The sequence below is a fragment of the Pelodiscus sinensis genome, chromosome 1, assembly GCF_049634645.1.
Source record: "Pelodiscus sinensis isolate JC-2024 chromosome 1, ASM4963464v1, whole genome shotgun sequence".
Taxonomy (NCBI): domain Eukaryota; kingdom Metazoa; phylum Chordata; order Testudines; family Trionychidae; genus Pelodiscus; species Pelodiscus sinensis.
In genome coordinates this window covers 139,623,128-139,645,008 of record NC_134711.1, presented here as the reverse complement: position 1 = coordinate 139,645,008, position 21,881 = coordinate 139,623,128, and the positions used below count along the sequence as shown (strand labels likewise).

Here is a 21,881-nt window from a genome sequence, read left to right as displayed (position 1 = left end):
CCAGCCCTGGTCACCTGCCTGACTGGCTGGTGCATAGTGCAGCATCCTGTAGCAACGACCCAAGAGCAGTTCTGGGAGCATCCACTGCCTCCTTCTGCAGCCAAGTACCCCAGCCAGACAGCTCCTCCTTATCAGAGCAGCACACCAGGGCACACAAGCTTACTTTCATCTCTGAGATAATAGAAATTAAAGAGCAATCTGTTGCACAATGTTGTTGTCCTTACGCAGGCAAAGCTTCCGTTAACGGCTGAATTGTAAAACCTGTGAATTTTACCCTAAAATATTTCATACATTTATCCATCCTAGTGAAAGAAAAGTCACTGGTAAGCAGTGCTACTCAGACATTTTTTTCAAGGTGAAGGTGTGTGGAAAAATTAGTGGGACTAAGACAGTTAACTAAAATTAAAACTATTCAGTCATATATTTTACAGAAATCACACAGGCTGCAAAAATTGTCTCAAATAATCTTGACAGAAGGTGAATAATACAAATAATGTGAATGTCTCAGAAAATCTAGAATGTCTGTGGGTCAGATTTTCTGGTCTGCTAAATCAATTTTGCACTACCTACTTCACTCATATTGCGCATAGTGAGCTTCATTATGTGGGGATTCCTCTTGGAGAATTTCCCCTATATAGAGGCAATTTCTTCTAATGTAGAGACTCTGATTCCTCTTACACCAGCTCTAATACCTTCCAAAAGAGTAGGAGGGGCAAGTTTGGGGAGAATAGGGTGAGTGTGGCTGAGAGAGGCTTTCTTGTGGCTGATCCCTTGCCTCCCTGAGGTACCCATTGCTAACAACATAAATTAAAGCCGCCACTGTGTATTTTTAATTCATGCCAGGGCTGGGCAGCTAAGAATTAGCTAGGTGCTGTCACCTGCCTATCCTTCTCTTTCCATGGTACCCTAGCTCTGTTCAGATAGGGTATGTCTACACTACAAAGTTCGAACTAACTTTCATAGGCGCTACACTAGCGCTCCGTTAGTTCGAACTTAATTCGAACTAACGGAGCGCTTAGTTCGAACTAGGTAATCCTCATTCCACGAGGATTAAGCCTAGTTCGAATTTACTAGTTCGAATTAAGGGCTGTGTAGACCCTTAATTCGAACTAGTGGGAGGCTAGCCCTCCCCAGCTTTCCCTGGTGGCCACTCTGGCCAGCACCAGGGAAACTCTATGCCCCCCTCCCGGCCCCGGACCCCTTAAAGGGCCACGGGCTGGCTACGGTGCCCATGCCAGGTGCAAGCCTGCCAGCACCCAGCCAGCAGACCCTGCACCTGGCACGGATCGAGCCACCCAACTGATGCCCCCCAGCCCTCCCCCTCTTCCCGGGACCAGGCTGGCGGCTCCCGGGAGCTTGCCCGAGACCGCAAGAGGCGGGTAACCGCCTGGGCTAGTGCGGACATCGTGGACCACGACCTCCGCACTAGGCACAGGAAAGTGGCCGGCTAGGTCAGGATAGCTGCCAGCCTGGCCACCCAGGAGCAGGTGTGCAAGAGAATCAAGGGGGTCCAGTGAGACCCCCGACCCTGAGCCCTGAGCTTACAATGGCCGTCCTGGGTCAGACCAAAGGTCCATCTAGCCCAGTAGCCTGTCTGCCGACAGCGGCCAACCCTAGGGACCCTGGAGGGGATGGACCGAAGACAGTGACCAAGCCATTTGTCTCGTGCCATCCCTCTCCAGCCTTCCACAAACCTTGGGCAGGGACACCACTCCTACCCCCTGGCTAATAGCACTCCATGGACCCAACCTCCATGACTTGATCTCACTTCCCTTTAAACTCTGTTCTAGTTGTAGCCTTCACAGCCTCCTGCAGCAAGGAGTTCCACAGGTTGACTCTTTGCTTTGTGTAGAACAACTTTCTGTTACTAGTTTGAAGCCTGCTACCCATTCCTTTCCTTTGGTGTCCTCTAGTCCTTCTTTATGGGAACTAATGAAGAACTTTTCTGTATGAACCCTCTCCACCCCACTCCTGCTTTTAGAGACCTCTATCCTGTCCCTCCTGTCTCCTCTTTTCTAAGCTGAAAAGTCCCAGTCTCTTTAGCCTCTCTTCATATGGGACCTGTTCCCAACCCCTGATCATTTTAGTTGCCCTCCCCTCTCCCAGCCTTTCTCTTCCCCTCTCCCACCTCCTTTTCCCAGTCTCCCCCAGTTTTGTTCAATAAAGACAGATTCCATTTTTGAACACAATTGTCCTTTATTTTGTACATCAAGAAGAGGGGCCAGGGAAGGGTAAGTGGAAGGAGGTGAGGGAGGAATGGGGTACGCGCCCCCTATGGGGAGGACTGGGCTGGCTCTGCGGGCTTCTGGGGGTGGAAGCTCTCCTGCAGCCCCCCAATTGCCCCCTCTCCCCAGATGGCAGCCTGCGGCAAGTGCAGCCGGGCTGATGGCCGAGTGCTGTGATGTGCCCAGTGTGGGTACTCCGGGCACTCCAAGCCAGGACTGCTTTGCAAGTGGGGCACCCCTAAGAACTGTCTGTCCGGGGTGGGGTTCGGGACCCTTTAAGCACAGCCCTCGGCTAGCCTGAGACAGCATCTCCACGCTCTAAGTCCTCCTCTGATGCCCTGCCGGCACTGCTTCCGGCCATCCTTAAGCCTGGTTCAGGGTCCACTTAATGTGGACATGCTAGTTCGAATTAGCAAAATGCTAATTCGAACTAGTTTTTTAGTCTGGATCCGTTAGTTCGAATTAGCTTAGTTCGAATTAACGTTGCAGTGTAGACATACCCTGTCTTATTCTGTATCCCTTTTTTAATGATTCCCAACATTCTGTTTGCATTTTTGACTGCCACTGCACACTGAAATAAGAAATGCAAGCTTATTCTTTAAGGACAGAGAATCTAGTCCTGCTCTTATTGAATTCAATGGGAGTTCTGTCATTAACTTCAATTGGACTAGGATTGGATCCACATGTGTTTTCATTAGATTTATTGAAGTGGTAAAATGTGAGCGATATGATTATTAGAATATTTTAATGGGCATAAATGACTAGGTAGTGAAGTGACTGGATAATTGTTCAGCTTATATAAATGTTTTAGTAACTTATGTCCACTGGAATAAACTAAAAGCTGTTGCAGTGGCTATGCAGTGCAGGTTAGTGGAAAAATAGAGCAGTTTTAAGCAAACTGATGGATAACAAAGAGGATTATTACTAAAGTACAGAGCTAACTGTTCACCTCTGTGTCATCTTTCTCAGTCCAGCTCAGGCATGCAATGACTTGTGTTTGGTAGCCTATATGAATTGGCTTGGTTTCGGCTCACTTCAAAGTGGATAGATGGTCTCAGTATTCTCCACATGCAGGCCAAGGACTGAATGGAACATAAGGATAGCATGTCTGCACTGCAGTGTAAGCCAAGGGGTTAGTAGTAGAACTCAAGTTAGCACATCGTGGGTTTGTTAACCAAGAGCTTGAGCATCTACACTCATTTGTATCCTAGGTTAGCAATTGTTGACCCTTATGTCCCAACATGGGGCATCTGCATTTACGCTGCATTATATAGGCCTGAGTTCAACCACCCAAATCCCAGACTTCCTAGTGCCCTTTCAAAATGTGGCGCCTATAGCCCTTTGTTCCTGATCCAACGTGGAAAAGCAGGACTGTTCACCAAACTTGACTTTCTAAAGGACAAAAATTTGGCCCGTGGGCAGGAGCGACGCATGAGGGGACAGAGAAGGGACATTTGATTCCTCGGACACTGTGGGCAGGAGGGGCAAGGAGTCAGAGCCTCTGGGCAGCCAAGGTCAGGCCCAGTGACAGTGGGAGCTAAGAGGGCAGTTGCCCTGGGGTTTGGTGATTCAAAGGGGCCCAGGACTCCAGATGCTGCATCTGCTGCAATAGCAGTAGCGGCAGCGGCAGCGGCAGCTGGAACCCCGGGCCCCACAGAATTGCTGCCGGAGTGCCACACCGGGCACGCCACAGGGCTCTGGGGGAGGGGCAGTGCCACAGCCCAACGGCGCTGAGGGCTGGCTGCCTTGACCCTCCCGCCTAAAGCCCCACCCTGTCTGGGGATTCAGGGATGGGGCCCCTTCCACTCCTTGCCCCGGTGCTCGTGGGAGCTGTCGGTTCTGCTGCCCAGGGGACTAGTGGTAGGGTTGCCAGGTGTCCGGTTTTCTACCAGACAGTCCAGTATTTGCGCCCTCTGTGCAGTAGAAAAATTCAGAAAATACCGGACACGTGCAATGTCCATTTTTTTCTGAATTTCCGGCTGGGCGCTGGACGGAAGCCTGGTGGGGGCGGGGGAGCTACTGGAAGGTGGGGCCGCGATTGGCGCTAGGAGCCCTGTGGTCACTCTGCCCGCCCAGCTTCTGCACACAACCAGAGGTGCCCAGCGCCAATCGCGGCCCCGCATCCCAGCTGGGAGCCCTGCAAACTGGAAGGCAGAAGCCAGGTAGGGGAGGGGAAAGGGCTTGTGCTGAGGGGAGGGAGGCAGGTCAAGAGAAAGGGGAAGGCACCAAGGGTCAGGGTGCAGGAGAGGATAAAATGGCAGGGGGCCAAGTGGAGACACGCATGTTTTTGGTTTTTTTTGGCTCGACAAAATTTTTAGCCGTTGTGTTCTGTATTTTTTGGGAGAGCATCCCTAGTTGTGGCCCGCAGCTGTTTTCTTTGAAGGACTATGTCCCTCGCCACTTTCTGAGTTGTGCAGGCCTGAACTAGAGGGAGTGCCTGCTGGGGGTGCAGCCTGCGGCCAATGGCTGCACCGGCCCCACAATTTCTGCTTCCTGCCCCCCTTTCTCCAGCCCCCCCATCCAGTACCCCCGGCCCCCGATCCCACCCCCAGCTCTGCTTCCTGCCTCTCCCTTCCTCCTGGTCCCCCTTCCTCCTGGCCAGCCCTGTGGCCCCTGACCCCCTCCGCCAGCCCTGCCTCCTGCCCCTGTTCCCCCCTGCCGCCCCCGCCTCCTCCAGTCTGGTCCCTCCCCCCCGCCCACGATCAAGTGTGTCTGGTTTTTTTTGGGGGGTCTACCTGGTAACCCTAACTAGCGAGGGGAAGCTAGCACCCGCATTAGGGTTTGGGCTCCTGGTCATGTCACTTGGGGACAGGTGGGACCCCCTACCTCCAGTCACCAGCAGGAAGCAGAGCGATGCAGCTGGGAGCCGGGGAAGTGGAGTGAGCTAAGGCTGTGTTGCTCTGCTGCCCCCTGCCACCAGGGGTGAGTGCAGGTGGCAGATCCCTGCTGCAGGCAGCAGGCACCTGCTGGTTCCCCGGGCTGTGTTGCTCAGGGGAGAGGGCTTGGGGAAAGAGACAGGGCAGGGATGGAACAGTGGGGGGGTGGGATAGGGGTGGCATAGGGGTGGGACAGAGTTGGAGAAGGGGCGGGGAGAGGCGGGGCAAGAGTGGGGCCTGAGGCAGAATGGTGGTTGGCTCACCTCTCTCCGGGGCTAGGAGTAGTGCAGGGAGGAATCAAGGGTGGATCATATGGCTGGTGCCCTCTCTGTGTCCTTTTTCACCAGTTGCCCCTGCCTGTGAGATGGTGGGGTACTTTTTGTAGACTCCTGGAGCATGAGTGAGTGGGGCTGTATCTACATAAACATTAGGTCTTGAACCCTGGATCCCAGCTTGACTCAGGCTCAGACCCTCCTGCCACGGGGGTCCTGCAACTCTGGATTAGCATGATTTGTATGTAGACTGAAGCAGGGGCAGGACTGAGCCTGCATTTTACAGAAGATTGGTGCCTTTCCATACTGCGAGGAGGGGGTGTGGGAAGCTAAAGGGGAGGAAGCTAAACAACCACATGTGTCTCCTCTCCGCCCCAAGCCTCCTTTCCCATGTTACCTGATATGGCGGGGAGTCATGCAGCTGCATCAGATTCCCCCCATCCTGGCATATTCAGCTGTTCTTCCTGGCAGCCGTGCCTGGGTGGGGAGCTGCTCCCGGTTGCTGCTTTGTGCAAGATAGCCAGTTGCCTGGGGGAGAGCCTGACTGGCAGGGAGGGTGGCAGCAGCCTGCTGTCTGGCTGGGCTTGGCTTCTGGGGACAGGGACCGAGCATGCCAGGAGGGAGGAGGTAGGCAGACTTGCTTGGCCGCTGTCTCTGGAAGCTGAGCGTGGGTCAGGAGACAGCCCACCCCTCGCACAGGTTCCCTCCCGGGCAGCTGCAGTGCTGCACTGGGCAACAGCGTCCCAGCAGCCAGAAGAGGTTCCGGCCCTGCTCCTTCTGCTCTCCAGGCTGCTAGCGGTGTGGGGCTCTTGACTCTGAATGTCCTGTGGTGTGTCACCTCTGCCTGAGCTTACGTTGCGAAGCATGCATCCCTGAATGCCATCTTCCCTTCTAGGAAGGACAGAGGCATAATGCTGGGGCAGAGTGCTGCTGTTGCCCATGCTGTACTTCATGTTGTGCTGTGAGTATGAGTGTGTCTACACTAGGGATAAACTTAAAAAACAATGACTAGTCTAGAGTTTTTTAAGTGTTTCCAGTTACAGACTAACTTGACTACCCCTCTGAAGCTTTTACAGTAGGGATGTCAACAAGTAGTCAACTAGACGATTAACTGAAAAGCCTAGACTTATCGGTTAATCTAGCTGACTACTTACATTTCCTGCCCCCCAAGTGGCAAGTGGGGGGAAGCAGGAGCAGGTGCTGGGGGAAGCTGGCGTAAAAGCTGGTTCCCCCCAGCACCAGCTCTGTGGTGCCACTTGCCCCTCCCACCGCGCTGCTGCCTCTATCAGAGAGAGCAGTGCAGGGGGAGGGGGAGGGCAGGCTGCCATGAAGCAGCCCCTGCCCACAGCGGACCCCGGCATTCCATGGAGCAGCCTCTTTTTGGGGTGAGCCAGGGCTCACTGCGAGCAGGGGCTGCTTTGCAGCAGGGGGTCCAAGCTCCCCGCACACAGGGGCTGCTGCTGGAGCAGCCTCTGTCCATGACCAGCCTGGGCCACCGCGGACAGAGGTTGCTTTGTGGCAGCCTCCCCCGCCCTCTCCCCGCAGTAGCCTCTGTCCGTGGGGAACTTTGATCTCCTGCAAACAGGGGCTGTTGCCTCTCTATCAGAGGCAGCAGTGCAGGATGGCAGGCAGCCAGTCTATTAGGGTTATTGGTTTTTAAACCAGCTCCCCTCGCAGACCTGCTGCCGCCTGACACCCCGTACTGCTGCCTCTGATACAGAGGCAGCAGTGTGGGGTATTAGGGGGCTCCCCGGGAATGGGAATGGATTGCACTGCCTGCCCGGGGGCTATGGAACAGTCAACTAACCACTACAAATTCATGCAGTTAGCTGACTATTTTACTACCCGCTATCTAACATCCCTGGTCTACACAGCAACATTCCTCCCTTCCCCTGCTCCGCAGCAGGTCTCGGAGCCTGATCAACTGACCTGGGCTCATATGTCTTGTGGCGTGAGGCTAAAAATAGCCCTATAAGCTTGGGCAAGAACCGGGACTCTGAGACCCTTCACCTTCACCGGTTTTCAGAGTGTAAGCTCCAGCCCAAACCTGGAAGGTCTACAGTGCTATTTTTAGCCCCTTAACATGAGCCCTGTGAGCCTGAGTCAGTTGACCTGGGCTCTAAGACGCTTTGCCGCAGGTCATTTTGTGCTGAGCAGACGTACTTGAAAGGGAGGACTTCAGACTGCAGGTCTATCACTCTGCTCCTTTGGCACCGTTTTCAAACATTAGTGCTTTTAAAAAATAATAATAAATTATTTTTATAATTGTTTTATTAAATCGACATACAACCTTCAGTGAGACTATGCGTTGCTTGGGAAAATGACAAAGCCTAGGCTGGCCATCGATAAACTCCCATTCTATCTGCATGTGTATGGCAGGTTGCAAACAGCTCCTACTGCACAAGTTGATATGCCTCTCAGTCACTTATTAACTGCAGGAGTGAGGAATGCTTTACCTATGCTAATTGTAGCCAAGCATTGTAATATCATCCTCCACCCAACTGTCTCTTAATAGAGTGGAGAGCTGACAGAGCTGGCAGCTTTACTGTGGAATTCTTTGCATCTGTCACATCCAGGGCTATTTCAAGTGTGATTGCCACATTTCCGTAGAGGAAGGAACTCTTGCCTGCTGAACTCGTTGGCATGCAAAATGCACTGTAATCAGTTCCCGCGTGGCTATAATAAACATGTAGTCTAGCGGGGGGATGGGCAAGATCCCGCTCATGGGCTGCAGTAGGGAGCCTGCCTTGAGGGTCCCTGTTGGGTTCCCAGCCACAGCATACCTCTGACACACACCCCCAACTCCTTGCCCCAGGTCACAGCCCAAATCCCCTTCATTCCCCCTTCCATAGGTCACTGCTCCCTCTCAGACCCTGCTCCCCTCCACCTCCTACATCCTTCTCCTAAGCCAGAATCCTTTCCCGCACCCATACTCCCTCCCTGACCTTGCACCCCAATCCTCTGCTCAAGGTTGCCACCCCTCCTTTACTCCCTCTCAGAACCTGCACTCCACTCCGTCACCTAGTCCTCTACACCGAGCTCCTTTCTGTCCCCAACCTCCATCCCAGACCCTGTACCTCCTGTGTAGTAGAGTGAGGCCCTTGACCACTCACCAAAATCTTGCTGCCCCCCTCCTCCATCAAAAATCATTGCCCATCCCTGGTCTAGTGGCTAACGTAGCAGACTGTATTCAGAAACCTTAATTCTGTTCTGGGGTTGACCCGTGACCCTTGGCACGCCACTACCTCTCAGTTTGCCTCTCTGTAAATAGGGGTACTACCATCTACTTTCCAGGGTTCTGTCTTGAAGATTAATTGAGCTTTGTAAGGCTTACTGAAATCCCCAAGTGAAAGGATCTACATTTGTACAAAGTAGTAGTATTACTATTAATTGTTGAGACCTTTTTCAGATGGTCTTTCAAAGGTGCCTTTTTGACCTGTTCAGAAGCACGCTCAATCCACTGTAAACTGGGGTTCTCAAATTTGCACATTTGAAAGTCTGTCCCATTATTACCTAAAGCTCTGGCTACACTACAGGGTTTATCGCCTTGCAGCTGCTGTTGCACTACTAGTGCAGATGCTCTAAGTAAGCCAACAGGGGAGAGCTCTCCCGTCTACTTAATTTTTCAAGCCACTGTGAACAGCGGTAGCTGTGTCACTGAGAGAAGCTGACATAGTGCAGTTCACACTAGCACTTAGGTTGGTGTAACTTATGTTGCTTGGGGGGTGACTTATTCATACCTCTGAGGCCATGTCTACACTACAGATAAAATCAAAGCAGCTGCAGTCGATCTTGCAGGGTTTGAATTAGTGGGTCTAATGAAGACACACTAATTCGAACTGAGAGGGCACTCTGTCGATGCCAGTAGTCCTGCTTCTATGAGGAGTATGGGAAGTCAAAGGGAAAGTGTGTTCCCTTCGACTTCCCGCAGTGTGGGTGGTGCCAAAATTTGAGTTAAGATACTTCAACTTAAGTGATGCAATTAACGTAGCTGAAGTTCTGGATCTTAATTCGAGCTTATCCTCTAGTGTAGACTAGCCCTGAGTGACGTAACTTTCTGCCACATCTACACAGCAGCATTATTTCAGAATAATGTCATAGTGTGCGTCTACATTGCGAGCCTTTATTTTGAAATAATGTTGAGCTGGAGGACTTTTTACTTTGGCTCCTGTAACCCTCATTTTATGAGGAGTAAGGGAAGTCAAAGGAAGTGTGTTCTTTCTTTGACTTCCTGGCTACTTCTAGAGTGCATCTCTCTGTCGACAGAGGGATGAAAATCAAGCATGTCGAAATTGCTAATGAAGCAGGGATTTAAATATCCTGCACTCCATTAACATAAACATGGCCACCGCTCTTTTTCGACACAGAGCTTTTTGGAAAAAAAAAGGGCAATCTAGATGCAGATCTCTTGAAAATAAACTCTTTTTCCTCAAAAAACGAGGTTTACGGGATCTGTCGAAAAAGGGTTTATTTTTGACAGGTCCGCATCTAGACTGCTGGTTTTTTTTTCAAAAAAACTCTGTTTCGAAAAAAGCGGCGGCCATGTTTATGCTAATGAAGCGCAGGATATTTAAATCCCTGCTTCATTAGCAATTTCAACGTGCCTAATCTACATCTCTCTGTCGACAGAGAGGTGTAGTCCAGACACAACCCCTGAAGTGCAGACAGTGCCAAAAGCCAAACTAAGCTATTTCATCTTCAGCTATGCAATTGATGCAGTTGAACTTGGATAGTGTAATTTGACTTTAGCCCTGCTGTGTAGACATGCCCTTATCGACTTAAGTAGTAGTGTCTACAGATTGCCTCAAAGTGTCTTGGAATTGTCAAGTTAAAAGATACTGCCAGGCTGGGAAGTTCAAAATTTGAACATTTAAAAAGATATCACTCTGCAATTCCTTATGATTATAATCACCCATCCTCCTGTCTATTATAGAATTGAATGTGGGGAGAGGTCCAGAGATCTCCTCTTCCTTTTCTCTGGCATCTTTGGGGGGGGGGGGGGCAAATGACTGCTGTGGCCCTTTTGGCCAACAAGCTAATTGTTTTCCCATTCTGAAAACTTCCCCTACCCTTTGACTGTTTTACCTATTTTGATTTTAAGTTCTTGGAAGAAGGGACTGTCTCTTACTATGTGTTTATATAACAGCTTGCTGAGTGGAGCTCTGGTTTCCATAGGTGCTATTGTGTCTAGGTGCAATTGTCATACAAATAAATAATGGATCTGAAAGCTACTTTTCTGGTCCCACTACTGACTTTTTAAACACTGTTTATACTACTGGCACCTATTAGAATGCACTGAATAGAATAGAGATCCATGTAAAGAGGGAGCCAAGTGTAAACTGAATGAAGCAGGCAATGCTCAGGGTTTCATAATACATCCAGTGTTGTGTAAAACATTTATTTATGACCTGGAAAGGAAGGTGAACAGTAAGGTGATAACATATGCAAATGATTCAAAACTATTTAAGTTACTCTTGTCCAGACAAGAGTGTGAGTAACTTCTGAGGACCTAAGTGAATGGAGGGCAACACAATGGCAACTGAAGTTAAATCTTGTAAAGCACTGCCGATGAGTGGGAAAATGTAAATGACTCTCATAACTTACAGGTTTCTAAATGAAAAGAAGAAGAAGAATACCTGGGCATCACTATGGTTCTATCAACAAAGAAATCTGCCTACGGTTCATCTGTGATCAAAAAGCAAACAAGACGTAAACATGCATAAGGAATGAGATTGAGAATAATATGAAATGTATGATAATACTACTAGATAAATCTATGGTTCACTTTCTTTTGAAAGAATGGCTACGTCTACACTGGCCCCTTTTCCGGAAGGGGCATGTAAATTTCACCTATCGTAGTAGGGAAATCCGCGGGGGATTTAAATATCCCCCGCGGCATTTAAATAAAAATGTCCGCCGCTTTTTTCCGGCTTTTAAAAAAGCCGGAAAAGAGCGTCTACGCTGGCCCCGATCCTCCGGAAAAAGCCCTTTTCCGGAGGCTCTTATTCCTACTTCAAAGCGCTTTTTCCGGAGGATCGGGGCCAGTGTAGACGCTCTTTTCCGGCTTTTTTAAAAGCCGGAAAAAAGCGGCGGACATTTTTATTTAAATGCCGCGGGGGATATTTAAATCCCCCGCGGATTTCCCTACTACGATAGGTGAAATTTACATGCCCCTTCCGGAAAAGGGGCCAGTGTAGACGTAGCCCACATGTCCAGCAAAAGTCTTTCTGTCGCAAGATAAAACACTGCCGACTTAGAAGGGATTCAGAAAAGGGTGATGAAAATGGTGAGAGGTATTGAAAACCTCTTGTGTGAAGAGAAAGTGAAAGAACTGAGACTGCTTGCATTGGAGAAAAGAGAAATAAAAAGAAGAACCGTGATGAAAGTATAATAAGAGCAAATATGCTGAATGCTAAACAGACAGTAGATAGAGAGCTTCTGTACTCTGTATTGTAGCATAAGAACAAGGGGAAATGTAATAAAATTGAAAAGCAGCAAATTCAGAATTGATAGAAATATTTTGACATGTAACACGTAATAGGACTGTGGAATATATTACCACAAGATGCTGTTGATTAGCAATATTTAAAGAGGGACTAGACTTTCAGAGTTGTTAGTTAGTAATTTTTTTTAAAAAGGGGGTTTAGAAGGCAGATAAAACTTAATGATTCAGTGTTTTACTCAAATTTTAATTATTAGTTGCTATCATGAAAAGTTGATGAAGGCAAATTATCCCACATCTATCTACTCTATAGAGTTTCTTGCACCTTTTTCTGCAGTATCTGTTTCTGGTCATTGTGAAAGACACGATAGTGGACTACATGAATTTATAGAACTATAGATTTCATGGCCAGAAGGGAATGTTGTGATTATCCAGTTTGACCCGATATAACACAAGCCTTAGCACTTCCCTCAAATAACTCCCAGAGCATAATTTTTTTAGAAAACATCCAATCTTGATTTGAAAATTGTCAGTGATGGAGAATCCACCAACTCTTGGTAAGCTGTTCCAGTGAACAATTACCCTTACTGTTAAATTTTATACCTTATTTCCAGTATGAATTTATCTTGCTTCAACTTTCAGCTATTGGCTCATGTTATATCTTTCTCTGTTAGACTGAAAATCCCATTATTAAATATTTGTTCCTCATGTAGGTACTTGGAGACTATAATCAAGCCACTCATTAATCTTCCCCTTGTTAAGCTAAATATATTGAGCTCCTTCATCTTATTACTTTAAAGCAGGTTTTCTAATCCTTTAATCATGCTCATGGTTCTTCTCCGAAAACTCTCTAATTTTATAAGCATCTGTCTTGAATTGTGGACACCTGAACTGGACACAATATTCCAACAGCAGTTACTCTACTGCCAAATACAGAGGTAGAATAACCATTTTTTGCTCTTCGAGAATTTCCTGTTTATGTATCCCAGGATCACATTTTCCCTTTTGGCTACAGCTGACAGGGAACTCATGTTTCCATCACAACACCCACATCTTTTTCAGAGTCACTGCTTCCCAGATATGAAGTTCCTCATTCTATAAGTAGGCCCTGCATTGTTTGTTCTGTTTACATTTACATTTAGCTGTATTAAAACTCATACTGTTTGCTTACTTCCAGTTTACCAAGTGATCCAGATACTTCTGGACCAGTTCTTTTCATTATTTACCACTCACTTCTCTAATTTGGGCTGTCTGCAAACTTCTATCGGTCATGGTTTTGTTTTCTTCCAGGTCATCTTAAATAGCTTCAGAGGGGGTAGCCGAGTTAGTCTGTAAGAGGAAAAACTTAAAAAACAACAAATAGTCTGGTAGCACTTTAAAGACTAACAAAACATGTAGATAGTATCATGAGCTTTCGAGGGCACAGACCATTTCTTTAAACAGGTTATCTGAAGAAGTGGGCTGCTGTGCCCATGAAAGCTCATGATACCATCTACATGTTTTGTTAGTCTTTAAAGTGCTACCAGACTATTTATCTTCTTGGAACAAGGCCAAGAAGAAATCCCTGCAGTACTCTACTAGAAACATGCTTGTTTGATGATCATTCCCCGTTTATAATTACATTTTGAGACTTTTCAGCCATACAGAGGATAAAAAAGCAGGATGGTGAAAAGAAACAAAGTTATGGGAGGAATACAGAAAGAAGAATGAGCACTGATCTGAAAGATGAGAATATTTTTCAGTGAGTGGTGCTGAATGTGATTAAACAAATTTTAATTTACTATATAGATACCATATTCTGCCTTGAATCTCTGTAGTAACTTCCTATTGACATCTGTGGGTGAGCACTTGTGGATCACGAGGAGTATACGTTCTAAATTTATGCCCCAGCCCTCAGACCACAATTAAATATGGAATTCAACTTTCTCCAAAAATGAATTTGTAATTACGAATGAACCACAGACATAAGTTTGTTCACACAAACAGTTCTGAAACAAACTGACAAAAATCAGAGTCTGTTCATAGATCATTCAGAAACCAAACAGTGGCTAGATTATCTGAATAATATTGTATTCATTGTGAATTGTCATCTCAGCTTTAACAGCAACATAAGATAGTGGTGAAAATGTGTCAGCATCTATAGAGTTTTAAAATTAATTCAATAATATATATGTGCTTTGTTATATATATCACAATGAATGTTCTACTGATATTTAATACAGTTATCTAGAATATTTAGCAACTAGAAACACATTTACTGTTACATTTACTTGGAATATATTGATAACTTTTCAAATAAATAACAAATTGCACAATCAGCTGTTTCTTTAGTTATATGAAAGTAAAGAAACCGTTTTTAAAATATATTCATCATGTAGAAAAAGCAGTATCTGAACATTATTAAGAAACATGAGGGTAGGTGACATGAAATGTACAAATGAGACACATTTCTAATACCAGAACAAGAACAAGAACTCTGTTGTTATAACACAGATTTTACTGAGCACTCAAGGATTTTAGATATACATGTATGAATTTTTTAAATTAACAATCGCAGCATTGATTGTGGCCTTACAAGATAGGTGGGAAATCAAAATGTATTTAAATCTACAGTATTTGTACGGTGCTTATCACCATTGTATCAAAACACAATACAAGATATTTATTCACACAAAAACAGTTGTAAGGAAAAATCATAATTCTTAGTTAAGAATAATGCAGTTGTGACAGCTTCCACTGCCTAATGATACACATTTCCTCCTAAATTAAATATTTTAGGTGAGCGAGAGTTCACAGACTGTTAGGGAAGGGATTATGAGATGTTTGCTTGATAATTAAAAGAACAAAATTTTCACGAATAGAGGTGGCAGTGGGTTTTCACATTTATGACTGTAATCCTTTCCATGAGACCCTTATGTACTCAAGACTGATAGATATTAAAGATGGAAATGACTTGTTAGAGTAGGTATTTTGCCTATCTTCTCCAATGCATGCAACATTAACCTCGGGTAACCATTTTGGTGTATAAGACATATACATCTGTCTTGAGGCCTGATTCTACACCCCTGAAGCCATGTCAGTTCAGGCTTGAACACTAGGGAGCCAGTCTACAAAGGTGATTTAAACATTAGATATTCTTAAGACTAATTTTTCGGCCTCCTGTTACCCAGTGGTACTCACAGTCCTGTGGTAAGTGCCCAGGCTACTGTACAATGCATGGGGGGAGTTGGGGCATCAGAAGGAAATTCTTCAGAAGCCAGGAAGGAACATGAACATGGAACCATGTGAACGAGCCAGAAGGAAATGCTGTGGGGGAGCATAGTCTAAACACCATCCCTCAAAACAGGGGTGTCTCTTCTCACGCAGGATTTGCAGTGCCTAAGCTAGGTTAGCTCTTTCTCACAAAATAAATAAATGAGATGAATGCCCTAGCCAAGCTCCCTGTTTAGTGGGTGGGTAGGGACAAAGTAGGCAATTGCCCCAGGGCTAGCGATTCAAAGGAACCCAAGCCTCCCAGCTGCCAACAGTGTTGCTGTAGCAGCCCTATAAATTGCCACTGTAGCCCCCTGTGGCATGCTCCGGATGGTACTGGGGTGGGGGGGTGCAGTCCAGGTGGTGTCGAGGGCCATCTGCTTCAGCCCTGCCCCTTATCAGAGCACAGAGCACCCCCCACACCTTGCCCAGGGACGTACCAAGGCTGTCAGCTTGCCTTGTCCTAACCACTGGTCTGTGGCCATTTTGGGCGGGGAGGGGGGGTTCTGCTAAATAGGTTCCACTCTGAATAAAATACGTAAATATTCATTGGGCCGATAAATGAGAATGGCAATAGCTGGTGGTTAGGGCACTCACCTAGGAAGTTAGAGAACTCTATTTAATGTACAGTAGGTAAAGAGGGGCTTTAAAGCCACATCCCTAGTAAGATCCCTAAAAAGGGATCCATTGGATGTGGGGAGACAGTGATACACTACTCAGCCTCTGAGAGTCCCTATTAGATTGGACCTCATAGGCAAGATAGGCAGGGAAATGCCTCGCTTGAATATACTGCATGAGCTGAGCACTTGGCTTCAGGAACAGCCTGATGAAATTCATCCTACAGTACTTAAGGGAAAAGTGAAACAATGTCAGAATTATTAGCAATTGCCAAGAAGCAAGCATGGGGTCCCAGAGGACTGGAGAAGAACATAGTACTTACCTTTAAATGGGGGATAAAGAAGACCCAGGGAATTATAGACTCGTCAGCCTAACCTCAATACCTGGAAAGATACTGGAACAGACTTTTAAACAGGGCATTGCTGAGAAGCCAAATGATTTCTTTGCTTTAGTCTTCACTGACCAGTATGCTCAGGAGAGATATGAACCCAGGATTTTTTCTTTCCCAGTAATAATAGTGAAGTTGTCACAGTTTCAGGGCAACTGCGCTTGTGTTTCCCTTCTGTGGTACACTTAGGGCACTCACTTTAGTGTCTCATTTCCCAGCCATTACTTCTCCTGGGCAGAGACTAGGGAGTTTAAAGCTGTACAGCTTCCTGGATTACCTGCAATATCCACAATAGGACAGACTCCCTAAGCAGGCCACTGTCTGCACATCACTGTCTTTCTGAAGGCTGTGAGCAGTGCAATGATATGTTACCATGCAGTGCCTTCTAAGCAAGCACATTAATTCTTAAAGTAAAAGCATTAGAGAGAAAACATATAAAACAATAAAAGTTCATATACACTTGCTAAAAGCTTACCAGAGGTCATGCATCGGTCTTATGGGGCTCTTGTAGGCCATGTGCTTCCAACTCTTGCACAAGGATTGCCCCCTTCCTTTCTCAAGCGGAAGGCTCTGAGTCAGGCTATTTGTCTGAAAGTCCTTTCTTTGTCTCTAGCTTTCTGGAGAATCCAATTTGAAATAGTATGTGCCAGCATTCTGAAGAGGTGGTACATCTTGGAAGTTATAACTTGGATGGTTTGCTGTAATTATCATCCACTGGTTTTAGTTCCTGGAGGAGCTGTGATAACTCTCTCCCATTGAATAGAACATAATCATACATAAACTGGCTATTTAAAACAATGCACCCCAAATATACTGTCTGGGGTTGCATATCTCCCCCTTTGAGAAGTTATCTGCAGTCCCAGTCTGCTATACATAAACTTATTATATCAAGGTATTCCAAGAATATTGTAGGAAATTGCTATATTTATCATAGACATATTCTGAGAGTTAAAAGAAGAGATGCTAGAAGAGACGCACTCTTTATTTAAAGATACAGACTGTAAGTCTTATATGTGTATCTGGTAAATTTCAGGAAATGATAATTAAAAATCGAACAAGACATGGAATATTGAGTTATGATATGACCTAACCAGTATGATTTCTGCAAAGAAAAATAGTGTCTTCTTAATCTACTAGAATGCTTTGAATATCTTAATAAAATAAAGGAGACATTGTTTTAATTAGATTTTAAAAAGGCCTTTGACAAGCTCTCTGACAAGAGGCTACTAAAGAAACTAAGCAGTCATGTTGTGGAAGGCAGAGTATTGTCTTCTAAAATTGGCTAAGAGCCAAGAAGCAAAGAATAGAAATAATTGGTCAGTTTTTATCATGGGGAGAGGTTAACAGTGGAGAAGCCAGAAAGTTCTGACTTGGTCCCATGTTATGTAATAATATGTTTATTAGTGATCTGGAAAGGCAATTGAATGAAGTAACAAAATGTGCAGATGACACAAAGATATTTAAGTTAATCAGAACCAAAGAGGGATCTAAACAACCTAGGTGAATGGACAACAACCTGGTGGAAAATAAAGTTCAGTGTTGCTAAATGCAGTGTAATGAACATCAGAGAGAGACATGTAAACAAGTATTACATCTTAATGGGTCTAAATTAAAGGCAGGTATGTCTACACAGTATCCAGGAGGATTCTTCCCAGTGCAAATAGACAGAAACACAAAGCTTTGCTGCAGCCTAGCGCATTAAAAATGGCAATGTGACCATGACAGCATTAGTGGTGGCTTGGCACCTAAGTATATTCTCATTGGGTTGGGTAGGCTTGTAGTTAGGGTTCTAGCCCAAATCGCCACCCATGCTGCTGTGATCACATTGCTATTTATAACATGCTAGCTTAAGCAGAGCTGGTGTGAGTCTGCTAGCTAGTTCTGGGAAGTTCCATCTGAGCTGCCCTATAGACTTAGACTGTGTCTACATTGGCAAGATTTTGCGCAGATACTCTTTAACGCAATAGTTTTTGCGTTAAAGTATTTGTGCAAGAGAACGTCTACACTGGCATGTGCCTTTGCACAAGAGATGTGCTTTTGTGCAAAAGCATCCGTGCCAGTGTAGACGCTTTCTTGCGCAAGAAAGCTCCAATGGCCATTTTAGTCATAGGGCTTTCTTGTGCAAGTAATTAACGTTGCCTGTCTACACTGGCCTCTTGCGCAAGAGGGCTTATCCCTGAGCGGGAGCGTCAGAGTATTTGCGCAAGAAGCACTGATTTCCTACATTAGAACGTTAGTGTTCTTGCGCAAGTACTTGTGGCCAGTGTAGACAGGTGGCAAAATTTTGCGCAAAAGCAAAATCATTATTTGGGGTCGGGAAGGAATTTTCCTCCAGGGTAGATTGGCAGAGGCCCTGGAGGTTTTTCGCCTTCCTCTGTAGCATGGGGTATAGATCACAGCTACAGGATTCTCTGCATCTTGGGGTCTTTAAAGTATTTGAAGGCTTCAATATCTGAGATATAGGTGAGAGGATTACTCTGGGAGGGGTGGGTGAGATTCTATGGCCTGCACTGTGCAGGGGGTCAGACTAGATGATCATAATGGTCCCTTCTGACCTTAAAGTCTATGAGTCTATGAAATCAGTGCTTCTTGCACAAATACTCTGACGCTCCCACTCAGGGATAAGCCCTCTTGCGCAACTGTTCTTGCGCAAGAGGCCAGTGTAGACAGGCAACGTTAATTACTTGCGCAAGAAAGCCCTGTGACTAAAATGGCCATCGGAGCTTTCTTGCGCAAGAAAGCGTCTACACTGGCACGGATGCTTTTGCACAAAAGCACATCTCTTGTGCAAAGGCACATGCCAGTGTAGACGCTCTCTTGCACAAATACTTTAACGCAAAAACTCTTGTGTTAAAGAGTATCTGCGCAAAATCTTGCCAATGTAGACACAGCCATACTCTAAATCAAGTCACAAAAAGGAATGTAAGTGTCATTATGGACAACTTAATAAGACCTTTGTTCCACATGAAGCTATCGTCATAAAAGCAAAGGTGATAAACATGTGAGTAATGGGATGAAAAGCATTGAAAATACAGTGCAACCTCATTTCAAATATGACATGCAGTTTTTGTCATTCATCTAAAAAAGACATTGTAGAATTAGAAGATGTTGAGATGAGAGCAATGAATCATGAGGGGCATGGAAAAACTCTCATACTAAGAAAGATTGAAAAAATTGAGCTTGATAAATTTAGGAAGGAAACAAAATAGAGGGGACATGATCAAATGTATTGACTAAATCATTGGTATAAGAAAGACCAGGAACTTCTGTTTTTCCTTCCTCATAAGGAGATTATCAAGGAGCATACCCTAGTAGTTGGGCATGACTATATGAAGCTGTCATGTCTCAAGAAACCCCTCTGGACATCCAGGTACCCTGGATTTCCTCTTCAGGAAATTTGGTCCTCTAGGACATAAAACCATAGACACAGGAATTCTATGATCTGCTCAGAGGGCCTCGATACCACAAGAGGAAAGAGGCCCTTGAATATCCAACAGGGGTGCTTGAGTGGTAGGAGACTTGGAGTAGTCACAACTGAAGGTTAGGGGATGCTGTAACTGCTGAGCTGTCCTTTGTGTTGCTAAGAAGAAGGGAAAACAGAAACTTTCCCTTTGGGGATATTCAATCTCATTCCTAAAGTGGATAAGAAAACACCTAAGGCTGTGTCTAGACAGGCAAGCTTTTCCGCAAAATCAGCTGCTTTTCTGGAAAAACTTGCCAGCTGTCTACACTGGCCGCTTGAATTTCCGGAAAAGCACTGACGCTCTCATGTAAGATCGTCAGTGCTTTTCCGGAAATACTATCCTGCTCCTGTTTGGGCAAAAGTTTTTTTCCAAAAGACTTTTGCGCAAAAGGGCCGGTGTAAACAGCACAGTAGTGTTTTCTGCAAAAAAGTCCCGATCGATAAAATGGCAATTGGGGCTTTTTTGCGGAAAACCGCGTCTAGATTGGCCACGGACGCTTTTCCGCAAAAAGTGCTTTTGCGGAAAAGCATCCTGCCAATCTAGACGTGCTTTTCCGAAAATGCTTTTAACGGAAAACTTTTCTGTTAAAAGCATTTTCGGAAAATCATGCCAGTGTAGATGTAGCCCTATAGTCACACTATCTGCAGGTCCTCCTTTGTTGCCCTACAACAAAAGGCACTCAATCAAAACTCTGACAAAGATGTGAGAGTTGCTGGCACACACCAAGGTGTAGGTGGTGCAATTTATTGGTCAGAGCAGGAGTCTAGCCTATTAGTTGGAGCACAATTGGAAGGCAGAACTGGAGGCACAGTCAGGAGACAGCCAGTGGTCAGAGGCAGGTGTTAGGGATTAGGAGTTCAGAGGTAGGTAGACACTTGTGTTGGAGCCAGGGCATGCAAGGGGTGGAACAAGGGCTGGGCAGACGGCTACAAGGCTTAAATAGTGATACATTGACTCTTCTGGACAATCAGGGAGTGCAGTCCTTTAGTGATGGTTTATTTGGCTTAGCTGTGCTCACTGGGTTGCCAAGCAACTGAGCTTGAGGCACTGAGTTCCTGACAATCAAGGCGGATAATCAGCTAAACATGAGCTCCCAATGTGATGCTATGACCAAAAGAACAAATGCGATCCTGGGAGGCATAAATGTGAATTTTGAGTAGGAGCAAAGAGGTTATTTTACTACTATATTTGGCACCGGTGAGACCACTGCTGGAATACTGTGTTCAGTTCTGGTGTTCACAATTCAAGCAGAAGATTGATAAATTGTAGATTGTAAATTATAGGGTTCAGAAAAGAGCCACAAGAATGATGAAAGGACCAGAAAATGTGCCTTCTAGTGATCGATTCAAAATGTATTTGACTTAGCAATGAGAAGGTTAAGGGCTGACTTGATTAAGCAGCATTCTAAGTGTAGACATACTCCCTTACAAGGCCCTGTGTTAGGCTCACCACAGTGAGTTTTTCCCCAGAACCTCTTTCCATCTCAGTCCCTTGTCGTCTTTTTATCCTCTCTAAGGTTTCCTACAACACCAGGAGTCCCAGCCTCCTGCCACTCAGGCCTCTCTAATTTTGGCTTGGCTCTCACACTTACCAGGATGCTGCAGGCTTTCTGTATAGGCATCTTTCCCTGTATGAAGACAATCCCAATTATGGTCAGACACGTCTTTCCCAGTGGACACAAAAGTGTCCTGATAAGACCTTGTCCATTTCATTAACGCTTTCCTATGCCCTGTGCCTTCTTCCTAAATTCCCCTGAGGTGTTATCATTACAGACACAGGATCCTACACCAGCTCAATCATGAGGACATCATCCAATGAAATTGAAAGGCCGTAAATTCAAAACTGATATCAGGAAATACTTTTTCACAAAACACAAAATTAAATCATGGAACTCATTGCCACAGTATGTCACTGAAGTGGAGAACTCAGCAAAACCTAAAAAAGGGATTGGATATTTATATCAATAATAACAAGAATATCCAGAGTTAATGCTGAGTTACATTTAGGGAAAAAAACCCTCATATTAAAGAACATCAGCAAATCTCTAGCAGTGCGGGCAATAACTTTTGATGGGGGACCATTTCCAGAATTTGGTACGTGACAAAGGGCTGCACATTTCTCGTGATATTAACGGAGGATGTTTAGGATCTGGGATAGAAGCTGGGTGCAGAAGAAAGCTCTGAACAGGGGATAAAGGTGCAGGTGGGAATGTGGGGTCTGGGAGGGAGTTTGAGTGAAGGCGGGGGTAGTAACCTGGGGCAGGAGTGTTGGAGGGGGGCAGATGGTTGGAAGGAAGAGGGTACCATGTGTAGGTTCTGGCCAGGAGGTGCTCACCTTAGGCGAC

General features: G+C 45.8%; 1 protein-coding gene across 4 annotated transcripts in view; it reads left to right on the top strand.

Annotated features, from left to right (window-relative positions):
* LOC102454429 (extracellular calcium-sensing receptor) overlaps positions 1–21,881 on the top strand; it is a 168,284-nt gene that overhangs the window by 1,431 nt on the left and 144,972 nt on the right. The window lies entirely within an intron of this gene.